Source organism: Echinops telfairi, unplaced genomic scaffold (genome assembly GCF_000313985.2).
Source record: "Echinops telfairi isolate 266 unplaced genomic scaffold, ASM31398v2 ScPeMD7_7425;HRSCAF=8463, whole genome shotgun sequence".
In the NCBI taxonomy this organism is placed as follows: Eukaryota; Metazoa; Chordata; class Mammalia; order Afrosoricida; family Tenrecidae; genus Echinops; species Echinops telfairi.
The window spans coordinates 3,058,550-3,070,055 of NW_022111325.1; the positions used below are offsets into that span (position 1 = coordinate 3,058,550).

The window sequence follows — 11,506 nt, forward strand, 5'->3', positions numbered from 1 at the left end:
TCCGTGTGCTAATCTCCAGTCTCTGGCCGCCTCACCCCACCCCCGGGCCCGCCGCCCGTCTCCGATCCGACGCCGTCGGCGGATTTGATCTCCGGCCTCACTCGGTTCTGTCCTTCGTACGTTTTCCGTTTGGCTCAGGGCTAGATCACTGCAGGCCCGAGGTGTCCAGGTGGGAGAGAGAGAGAGTCCACGCCTTTCAGAACGATGCAGGCGCCTGGAGACGCTCCCCTACCTGCCCGCTGCCCTCAAGATCTCCTTCGTGAGTCACGGGTTCGGAACTCCCCCAGTCTGTGATTCTAGTCGTTAGTGAGGGAAGCTTTGGGATTCAAAATGAGAGAGAAGGATTCTGGAAGTTTAGGGTTCCTCGCAGGGAGGCGAGAGGGCCGAGCACGGGCGGCGGGGCCTCCCTGCTCACCTCGCAGAGACCAGAAGAACCCTTCAGCCTGTGCCGGGCACCAGCACCCGGAGCGCGGAGGCCGGGTGAGCAGCCAGCCCGCCACCCGCTGCGCCGCAGATTGCGCGCAGCCCAGAAGCTCCCCTGCTCGCCGCGCCTTCTCCTGGCCCGTAGCGCTTCCTATCAACCCCCCGCAGGCCCAGCATCTCGGGGCCTCTCCCAGCTCCGTGTACCTGAAGAGGTAGAACGACAGATCACCCCAACTCCTCGCCCACCCCGCAGCAAGGTTCGGAATTCCGGGCTTTCCGGATCGAGCTGCCCGCCTGGCCCAACCTGCGGCCTCTCTGCGCAGAGAAACAGAAACAGTCAGCGCCATCGAGTCGAATTCTGACTCATAGCGCTCCTACAGAGACCCTCATTTGTATGCAGCCCCAGCCCTGGGCGGCCCCGGCCAGCCTGGTCCGCTGTCGGGGTCCCGAAGCTCCGCTCGCAGCCGGTCCGGGCTCGCCCAGGACCCGAGGCGGTGCCTGCCTGGGAACAATTCGAATTCCCGCTGGCCCAGCGGACGCTGCCGCCGGCACCACCCACTAGACGCTGCGCTTTCTCTCGCTCCTGGTTCCTCTTCCAAACCACCCCTCCACCCCAGGACTCTGATTCGTGGGGCCTGTCCCTGATTAAAACGAGTCATCTCTTAAAAGCAGGGATTCCTGAACACTAGCTCACCGGGAGTACATTTCAGGGGACTGGGGTTGGCCACCAGGCCTGGCTAAATTGTTTTATCCACCCCAGGCCCAGCGTCTGCACAGCCCGGGACAAAAGCCCGAGCTAAATGCTATTTGGCTTAGATCAATGCTTTCATTTATAGCTCCCCTCAAAGATTCTGGAAGAACGTCTCTGGATTGGCATGGCTGTTGGTGTTGGCTGCGTGAAAATGGGGCGTGTGACTTTGAAAGAGGAGGAAGTCCAGGAGCTACCTGCTTCCCTCCCAGAATTGTAGCATAGGGGTGTGGTAAGAAGCAGGTATCAGTGCTTGGGGCTGGTGCAGCTTCTGTGAACCCCTAGCCTGCTCACTGGGGGCTCTCGGGGCCTTTACCTCAAGGAGAAAGAAGGCTTTCCCGAAGCTTGCATGGGGTCAAGTCATCCCTCTCCCAGAAGTGGCCGATTCACCAAGTGTCCACTCCCCACCTCCTGCCTCCCTCCCACTTCCAAGGGCCTCTACACCTGAGTGGAGCTCAGTGGGGAATGAACATCTGGGTCCCTGTCCTTTAGTTGCAGAAAAGCAGAATCCTCGTCTAAACATCCTTACAGACAGACCTTCCCTGAAGGTATGCTGCTAAATGCATTCCCTAAACGGACCCTGGAGGAAATGTAAACCCTCCAGCCTCTCCACAACCCCCCAGATGTTTCCCGGTACACTGTCTCATCCCCTTGAGCGTAGACCCAATCAATCCACTCCAGAGACACCCAGCAATGCTACCTGTGCACACCACCAGTTCCCCCTGCACACATCTCCCCATTGCCCTCCCATCAACATATTCCTGAAAAGTACCTTCAGCAAACCTTTCTCTACTTTCCTTCCTGCTCCCTTAAGCCACCATCTGAGAAGCTGGGGTTGCAGGGTAAAAAAAAACTGCCTGTCCTGTTAGGTCCTACCTTCCCCTTTCTGTTTTTGTCAGCACTTCTGTACAAGTCCCTTGCCTTCTGTGTCCAAGTGTCCAAGTTTATCTCTACTACCCCTTACTCTGGTCTGGACTAGGCTGGGCCTCTGTTCTTCCAGCCCCTGCTGTTTTTATTGGGGAAGGGGGAGGGCGGAAAGGCTCCCATGCCCAGAGGAGATCTCCCATGCCACTGCCAAATTTGGACCCAAGTGGACATTCTCAAAAACCAAGGGCAGGAGAAGAGAAATGGGCACATTTGACTAGCTTCTGGAAATGCCTACAGTTCCCCCTAATAGCTCAATAGTGTTTGTTCCCCTGCTTCTTGAAGTGATTTAAGTCCTTTAGCAGATAGAGAATCCACATGTAAGGAGGCAAAATTCCCAGGAAGGAAAATGGACATGAGGCCGTTGTCCTCACACTGTCCACGTGGAATCCCCCCACCCCTTGGACCCCAGATTCCTGAAGAAGTCTGCTTTTGCTGGCTACGTTTTGTCAGGGTGGACTTGAAAACCCATCTCCCAGGCTCCTGCTCTGGGGAGAGAGGAGGAGGGCACCTCTCTATTCCCATTTCCTTTCCATTTCTGTGGGGAAGGAGCCATCAGGTCCTGCAGCCCTAAAGGAAGCGGAAAAAGCGGCCACCAGGAAGGAACTGGGGTTGGTATGTGTACAGCTGGGTTGTTTTCCGAAAGAAAGAAAGAGAGAGAGAGAGAGAGAAAGAAAGAAACTGCTGTGTCCAGGGTGCCAAGGAGCCGGCCATTCCCTCAAGACAGGGGCCCTTCCATACAGACCTGTGTCCAGGTCTCTCACTCCATGCCTTAACTACAGTGGTTGCCGGTAATTGTTCATTATTGCCTTAGTTAATGAAGGTGAGTGGTGTGTGTGCCTGTGTGCGCGCGCGCTTGCCGTGATGTGGATGGCGTGTTTGCCATGCCATGGGAAGGGAGAGTTCCGGTGAGGAGGGCGGGCGGTAGGATCGGATCCGTGTGTGGAGCCCATGGTTTTGTCTCTTCTGCCGTGTTCATGACTGCTCAGTAGTTCCTGTAACCGGAGGAGACCCTTCAACTACCCAGCCTTAGCTACAGCCGCCCTGTAAGCAGCAAACACTGTGGATTTGGGCAAAATGGGGGCACGAGGTCCCCCCTTCTGTGCTTAGCTTGGCACATGAGCCTCAGTCTCCCTAGGAAAGCCTCCCCTCTGTGGGAGCAGCGGCTTCCGCTGCTCCCAGCCACACAGACCCTGCAGGGTTCTGGAGAACCATGGGGCTTCGGGGACCTCAACCAGGCCAACCAGGCAGCCTTCCAGAGGAATCCTGCCGGATGGTGGGAAGCACCCACCAGATCGCTGCTCCTAATCAGAGCCTGTAAGTGCCTCAATTCACCTAGGAGCCAGCATGCTGCCCCCCCCCACCGCTCCAACCCCCTGCCCACCCCATTGTCTGTGTGTCTGAAGAAGCTCCTGCAGAGAAAAGCCTGGCCTGAATTCTGCTCCCTGGATGCAGTGTTGGGAACAGAATTTGACAATTCTGATCCCAAAAGACATTTTGGTATTAAGCCACTCTCTGGAAATATTCAGGTAATTGAATAAAAAGCATCTCCCCCCTTTGTTTCATTATCAGCTTAATTTGCCTTGAAGACAGACACAGATGAAAGCCGAATCCAGTGGCGGGGGGGGGGGGGGAGTTCTGGGATGTGTGTTGTTTTTTTGTTTTCAGATTTATAAATACATTGTTCTGGTGAGCCTTGTTATGCATGTATTTCTCGGTTGTTCTAGGATGTTTGCATTGTCTGTGGGATAGGACAGGTAAAAACAAGAATTGGCAGTGTCAAGGCTGAGGCTGTGTATTGGGGCAGCCCCCCTCCCCAGACCCAAGCCGAAGGCTTTCACTTCTGCAGCTACTTCCACCCTTCTCTCCCTACTGGGGGGGGGGTGGGGGGGTTGTTTCCTCTCATTTCAAAGCCAGCTTGAGAATCCCTCAGGTCTGTCTAAGCATGGCCTCCCCTGCCTGCTCCCCAGTCTGCATTCTCTTCTCAAACCCCTACACTCCTCCCTTCGTGTTGGGGAGGCGAGAACATGGTGACTGAGATAGTAGATGGTCTGTCAGTCAGTCGCATTGTCCATCCAGATCCATTGGGCCTTGTGTGCAAGACCCCCTGAAAAGGGGCAAAAGCAGAAGTGCATGGGCACTACACACGCTCATGCACACACATGCACATGCTCAAACCTTTCCATGCAGGTGAATGCATTGGCTGGCGTATCGTGTGCTATTGCCCTTCCTGTCGCTTACAGCCACATGTCCTGACACACCCACTCACTCATGGTGAGGGCCCCCCAGGCCCCCATCCATTGTAACCACAGTAGCTGCCATCTCAACTTCCACTTCCCTTCTCAATCAACCCTGTCCCCCTATCACTGGTCCCCATCTCTGCCCTCAGGAGCCAACAGGGGAAAGGGAAGAGAGTTCCCCATATCCCCAATTTCTCTCCACTCGCAGAGCGGCCTTCCACCCCCATTTTACCTTCTGCTGGTTTGGGTCTCCTTATCACTGACTAGACAGGGCCTTCCTACCATCTCAGGGGACCAAAAGCAGAGCTGAAAGGTGGAGAGGAGGGGGGAGTGGCATGGAGACCAGGAGGAAGAGCAGATAAAGCGAGGTCAGCTTCTCTGTCCTCCTCCCCCTTCCCACACCACCATCAAACACAAACAAATAAGGAAATAAATACCCCAACAGCCGAAGGTGGCCCACCTACGGAAAATGGAAGAAGACACCAGAAACAAATGAGTTGCTTCTTCTTAGAGACCCAGCTCCTGCCAAGGAGATTGCAAAGGTTAAAAATGCTTGTGATCCCAGTCCGGCACCCCCAGTCTCCTGGTCTCTCTCTCTCTCTCTCCTTCCCTCACCCCCACCTCGGATGTTCTCAGACAGGCCAGGCCCCCTTCTCCAATTCCCAGGCCTTATAGCTGCCCAGGGAGATCCTGAGAGAAAAAGCCTGGACACGCAGGGAGGGCAGGGCCCTCAGCCAGAGCCTCTCCAGCTCCACCTTGCCCGTGTGACTGGAGCCCAGCCTCTCCCTCACAACCTCCCTCCACCTCCATCCCTCCCCCAGGGGTCTGCACGCAGCCTGTGGGGGAGAGGATGCCCTGGCCCTTCTGACTCCCACCAGGACCATCTCCTTTTAGAGGTTTCTGCTGCTCATGGACGACCAGGGAGCAAGGCTAGGCTGGCAGGAAGGGGTTGGTCTCAGGAGTGTCTGTAAAGTGCTGTGATAGTCTCCATTCTGCTGGCCCTCCGGCTTTCTCCACCCACATGGAAGTAGAAGACCCAGAGGGTGACATCTGTGGTTTCCTCTCTATCACCTGCCCATGGGTGGCACTGAGAAGCCATAAAGACGTGTCCTGGAGCTATCCCTGGCCTTGCCTTCCCGATCTCTCCTACACAAAAGGTGTGAATATAAATTATTATTATTCACAATGTGTGGCATGGACTCTGGTCTCAACACTTCATAGTCTGCCCTTCCTAAATTGTGGTTTGGGAGAATTGTATGTCTATCACAGGTGATCCAGTTCCTAAAATACTGAGGAGAGAGAGCACGAGAGAGATGCAGAATGTAAGTTGGCGAATCCTTTCTCCTCAAACTCAATCCCACGGGTACTTATTTTTTCCTTTTGGTTTTCATTCAAGGAGACAACCTACCAAAAGTCAAAGGAAATCTGGGGGTGGGGGGAGCAAAAAGAAAAAGCAGGGGGCAGTTGGTTTTAGAAATGAACCTTTCATCTCAGCCTGATTTCTAGAATGGTGCCTCGCATGGGCCTATCCACTGCTAACATACATAGATAGATAGCCATTTGATCTCTGGGCCCAGCTCCACTTTTCAGAAAGAGATATCTCAGCCCCAAATTGCTAGCTTCATCCCCAAAGAGGATGCCACCTGCATGCCCACCAGAACCTGACCACAGGCTAGAAGGTGCACAAGGGCAGTTGGGGGAACCTCCTCCCACCCCAGTCAAAGAGGGTTCAGGGCAGCCAGAGCAGCTGCCTGCACCTCCTCTCACTGCCCTCCCCTCATCAAAGACACATAGTGCCCAGGAAGTAGGGTGGGGGGGCAGTGAGCATGTGTGTGGCCCTGTCATGGCTGGCCACCTCCGCCTCTCCCAGGAATCTGACCTCCAGAGTCTGCTGCTCAGCTCCAGCCTCCACTATCCCATAATGACCCCAATGGGTCTCCCTCCCGGAAGGCTCAGTGTTGGGGGGGGGCAGGGGTAGAAGGAAGAATGAGGCCTTCCTTCTATATCCCCAGGTCTTCTTTACAACCAAACCAAACATCCCTTAGGAGGGTCTGAAATCTGCTGATGTCTCCCCCCTTCTGGATCCTAGGCCTCCGCCTCCCCCACCTGAGAGCCTTTAAGTCCCCTTAATTCATTTTCTACCTGTGGGTTCTGGAGGGAGAGAGGAGGAATAGAAGAGGATTTAAAGCAATCTCCATCCTCTATGGCAATTTTGTTGTTGTTGCATTTTCCAATTCAAGTTGCTACCTTTCTGGATGATGTAGCCCCCCACCCCTACCCCTAAGGTCTTTGGACTTTGTCCCCTCCGGAGAAGTGGAGTCTCTGGAGCAGGAAGGGATGGGGAGCTGCGGGAGAAACAAGGTCAGGCGCCCCAATTCCGAACCATTTCCCCTCTTCCCTCCCATCTCTCCTACAATCTGCCCGCTGCGCCGCCTCTCCCGGCAGCATTAAGATGTTGGCTGTGTCTGGTGGGGAGAAGGGAGGGGCAGACTAATAGGATCAGTAGCACCGTGACCCTAAAGCCCCCCTGGTCCCATTGACAAACTTAGTGAGCTGTCTCCTGCCACCCGGGCTTGGGGAAGGAGGAGGGGGACCTAGAGAAGCACGGGGTTGGGGGTGGTGGGGTGGTGGTGGTAAGAAGGGGTGGCTGGCCAGGGCACCTGCCTCCAGCTCAGCTGTGCCACTCTGCTCTGCGGACGACCAGTCCTCCACGCGTGCCGCATCCCGGCCTCATCTCCCTTGGGGACCCCCTAATTTTGTACCCCCCGGCTCTGATGAAGGCACCTACCTCCATTAGCCAGTTGGCAAAGTAGGCAGGTGAGGGGGGGCCCTGGTTGATTTTAAGAGACCCCTTCCCAGCCCCGGCCCAGTGGTCGGAGGCCCCGGGCGAGCGTCCTGCCTGGCGGACTGGCCACTTACCCGGCTTCTGCGAGGCGGCCGGCGGCGGCTCTGCTGGCTCTCTGCTCTCCCCAGCCGCTGGTGGCGTGGCGGCTGCAGCTCCGATGACGTAGCACCCATCTGTCCATTCAGGAATTCCGCTTGCTTCTCTTTCTTTCTCTTGCTGCTCTCTCTGGAAAGGGGTGCTGCCCCTGTCGGGGGGGGGGGCATCACCCCGCCAAAATAACTGTCCACTCCGTTTCTCTCGGGAAGCGAAGCCCCCTCCTTTCTCCTTCTAGCTCCGCCCATGTGAAGGGGCCTTTGTCGTCCCCACCCCTGCTAACCTAAAGCAGGAAAAGGGGGCGAAGGGGAGCTATTGTTCATTTAGGCCACCCCATCCCCCACCCCTGCAGAAGGAAGCAAGGGAACAGGTCTGAGAGAACTCAAGAGGGACTTCTACCCCAGGCCAGTGTCCTTGAAGAGGAAGATGGGAGGATTTGTGTTTTGGGGTGCAGAATAAAGTTAATAGTAAAAGAGGCCCGAGTTGGCTATTTTGAGGTTCAGGGTTCAGTTCCCCATTCCCTCCCAACACCTACCCCCACCCCATCCCTGTCATCCTAATTAATCACATATTCCCCACCTCAGTTATAAAGGGAGAAAGCTAAGGTTGGAAGGTGAAGGCTGAGAGTTAGGGGGAAGGGGCGGGGGTGGGGGAGGACTAACCCTGGGAAGTCTAGACAAGGGTGGAGGAGGAAGAGGAGGAGGAAGAGGAGGAGGGGTGAGACCACAGACTTGAGTGGGAGATAAATTATCTTGTTCTAAGAGCAGGGAGAATGATTTGGGGGTTGGTTTCCAGGGCTGGGGTCCCAATGCTTGGTGGAAGCTGGGGGCTCAGAAAGGCACAATGGTGGGGTCTCTATTTTCTCTCCCCCCACCACCCTCAGCCCCTCCCTTTCACTCCCTCCCACTATCCCTGGCCTGCATGGGAACCCTGGGCTGACCGACGAAGTGACAGACAGCAGGCCTGCATGCTAATGAAGTTTGTCTCAAGTTCATTGTCAAAGCCCCCCCTTCCCCAGGGTCCCCCCCCCTTCTCTCACACACAAATCTCCCTCCAACTTTTGTCCCACAGACCTGGAGGCCACTTGAGTTGCCTCTGACTCCCCTCTCTTCCCCTCCCCCACTGCTTTCAGTCCCCTCTCACCTCCCTCAACTGGGGGGCCCCCTCTTCTTGGGGCGCCTTCCCAGTCACCTTCTGGTCCAGCCTTCCTCATGCTCCCATGGTGAGGGGATGGTGAGGTCCCTCCCTCTTACTCTGGAGATCAGGCCCTTCCTTCCCTCACCCCCAGGCAGGAAGACTTTGGGGATATGGAGGAAGGCAGCAGAATCCAGCCCCCCCATTCCAGGTTCCCAGCCCCCCCAGCCTAGCCCCGGCTCCCCCTCCCCCAGGCCTCCATTCTGATGACTCGCTCTCCCTTGATTACATCTGCTTCACTAGCTCAGAAATAAAGATCCTTTGAGACGAATTTTGCCACCACCACCACCCCCAGTTCCCCACCTCCTCCCTCCCCTCCCCCCTGGACCAGGGCTCCGGTCCTCTCCGTTCTCACCGGCTGGAAGACATTGAGCTCCTTGTCTAGGGAGCTAGGGAGTTGGTGGGAGGGGGTGCCAGTGGAATGGGGGGGGGTCCTCTCCATCTCTGGGACGTGTCCAGCAATCCAAACCTGTCCTTCTATTGTTCCTACAAATCTCTTCATATTGTTACCACCCTCTGGAGTCTGCCTCCCTCCCAGTAACTATGGGACAGGGGGGAGGAACAGGAGGAGGACCCTGAACTCACCCCACCCCTCAATTCCCGGGAAAGGAGGGAGGGGGAGAAAGACATTTAACCCCCCCCCCTCATTAGCTAGAAAGGAAGGAAAGGGGATAATTATAATTAAAAGCAGACAGCTGTGGATTACGTCTTTTATGTTCCTCCAAGCTTCCTCCCCACTTCTGCCATCGTCCCCCAAAACTCTGAACATACCCTGCACACCCCCTCCATTTCCCATGGGAGTGGGGAGTGGGCTAGGAAACTAAGGGGGGGGCAGGGATAGGGGGATTGGTTTAGTGGGGAAGACACCACTTTTTTTTCCACTTCTCACCCCTCTCAGTGGACCTCTCCTCCCTTACAATCTGGGTCCCAACACAGGGCTTGTAGGAGGTAGGGGATATTCCAATGATGATCACCCATTCAGTCATTGGGCGGGGGTGGGGGAATCTTTGATATTCCTAACAACACTAATAACTTATTCATCATGAGACTAAGACTTGGATGTAACCAGGAATGATTTCTCAGCCAGGCATCTCTTTCCTGGGGTCTTGAAGTTGCCTCAAAGCCCAGGCTCGGTAGCTGCCAGCCAGAGGAGCTGGCATCTGCGAGGAAGCCTTCCAACAAAGGCAGGCTCCTGGGCTTGGAGTCAGGAGGACATACACACACAGGGGTGCACACGGACATACGTGCTCTTTTTGGGGGGTGGTGTTGCTAGGCCGAGCTTCTGCTAGCCTATGTATTTATAGAACTTGATCATAGGCCAGAACAGCAGGGTAATTATAGCATTATTAGCATATATGCAAATCAGGTAACCTATATAGGCTGAATGGAGGCAGATTATTATTTATTTCTCTCCCCCTTTCTCCTTCCCCGGTATCAGCCCTGGCTCCTCAGAGCTGCACACCAGCAATTATCTGACATTATAAGAGGGGGTTGCAGCCCTGGGGGATGGGACTGAGGGGAGTAGGGCAGGAAAAAAGCCTGCTGGTGGGGGTTTTATCTCATTTTACTCAATGTTATTCTGGGAAGAATGGGGAGGGGCTCAGTGAGAAGTCTTTGAATTAACAAAAGGGGGCGGGGGGGTGGTGGGGGGGACGGGACGCGGGTGTTCTGCAGAGACAGAGACCTGAAAACAGAGACCAGTGAAGCTAGAGATGGAAAGAGGCGGAGAGACAGTTACCCCAGGGCATGGGAAAGGCAGAGGCAGTTGGGAGCTCACACAGAGGCTGCTGGAATCCAAATTTGGAGAGAGAGCCAGCTGGCATCCATCAGTCTATCCATCTATCTGGAGGCAGGACTGATGGATGCGCTTTCCAAGTCTGCTGGGGCTTGGGGTCCTGGCCTTTCTCACACCCCCTGACTCAGGCTCTCACAGCCACAAGAGCCAGGCTGGCTCACATCTTCCACTCCTTCCCCTTCTCCGGTGCCCAGTAGATGGTCCTGGGGCCTTAAGCAGTGGCTTTGGGCATTGTCATGCATTACAACCACAAGGACAAGATTGGGCTCTCAGGACCTTTCTTTCTGGGTCACTCTGGTCCAGAAAGAAAGGTTTTTGCTCCACAGGCGTCTGGTCAGTCTCCAGTTCTCCAGCTAGAGCTGGGGGCAGTGGAGGGGAGGGCAGTCTCGGTGAAGTGCCTCTCCTTTGAGACTCTCTAATGTCTGCCAGACCCCTCATGGGAGCTGGGACCTCCATATGCCACCTCCTTATTGTTCCTAGATTCACCCAACGGAGCTGGCCACCCCTTCCTCTGCCTGGCTAGCTGGACCTTTGAGGACTCTGGGCAACCAAGGGGCAGTCACTGGAATTCCAGAGCCTTGTCCACCTCCACCCCTCCATTCAAAGGAGGCCTCTAACCTACCTTCATCCACCCACCCCTACCCCAAGATTAAGAGTGGATTATCGGGGTCTCTATCTTTGTTTGACCCTAGGCCTTTGCCAGGGACCAGTACCCAGGTGGAGCTCCAAACACTTCCCTCTAAGCCCCTGATCTGACAGTGGCAGTCTCCTTCCATCTCCAAAACCCTTTGACCACTGAGGGAAAATGCCAAAGAGGGGTGTGTTGTGGGCAGAGAGGACTCCTGGAACTGGAGCTGGCAGGGCCTAGGGGACCCTGAATGGTAGGTATCATGAGGACAGGGGTGTGGGGAGCAGGGACCTCAGATCAGACAGCAGCCAAAGCACTGAATGGAAACACAACTTCAAGGCTGTGTTCAGACTTTGACCCGGATGAGCATCTGCTCTCAGGAGGTGTGTGCATGCATGTGTGCATGAACTTGCAGCACAGGGAGCGCTATCCCCAGGGATGACTCCTCTATGATGCATCTGTGTCTGTCTGCTCCTGGAGTTGGCTGGTATTGTCTTTGTGACCATGCAGTACAGTACAAGAGGCTGTGAGAGACACAGACAGAGATGGAGCCAGCCGAGAGAGAGAGAGAGAGAGAGAGAGAGAGAGAGAGAGAGAGAGAGAGAGAGAGAGAGAG

General features: G+C 55.4%; 1 protein-coding gene across 1 annotated transcript in view; it reads right to left on the bottom strand.

The window, feature by feature from the left end:
* LOC123522617 overlaps nucleotides 1-4,832 on the bottom strand; it is a 20,598-nt gene extending 15,766 nt beyond the window's left edge. Inside the window, exon 1 of the transcript XR_006680856.1 lies at nucleotides 4,773-4,832. The gene's annotated coding sequence lies outside the window, so the exon portion shown is untranslated. The remainder of the gene's footprint in view (nucleotides 1-4,772) is intronic.
* Nucleotides 4,833-11,506: the final 6,674 nt, after the last annotated feature.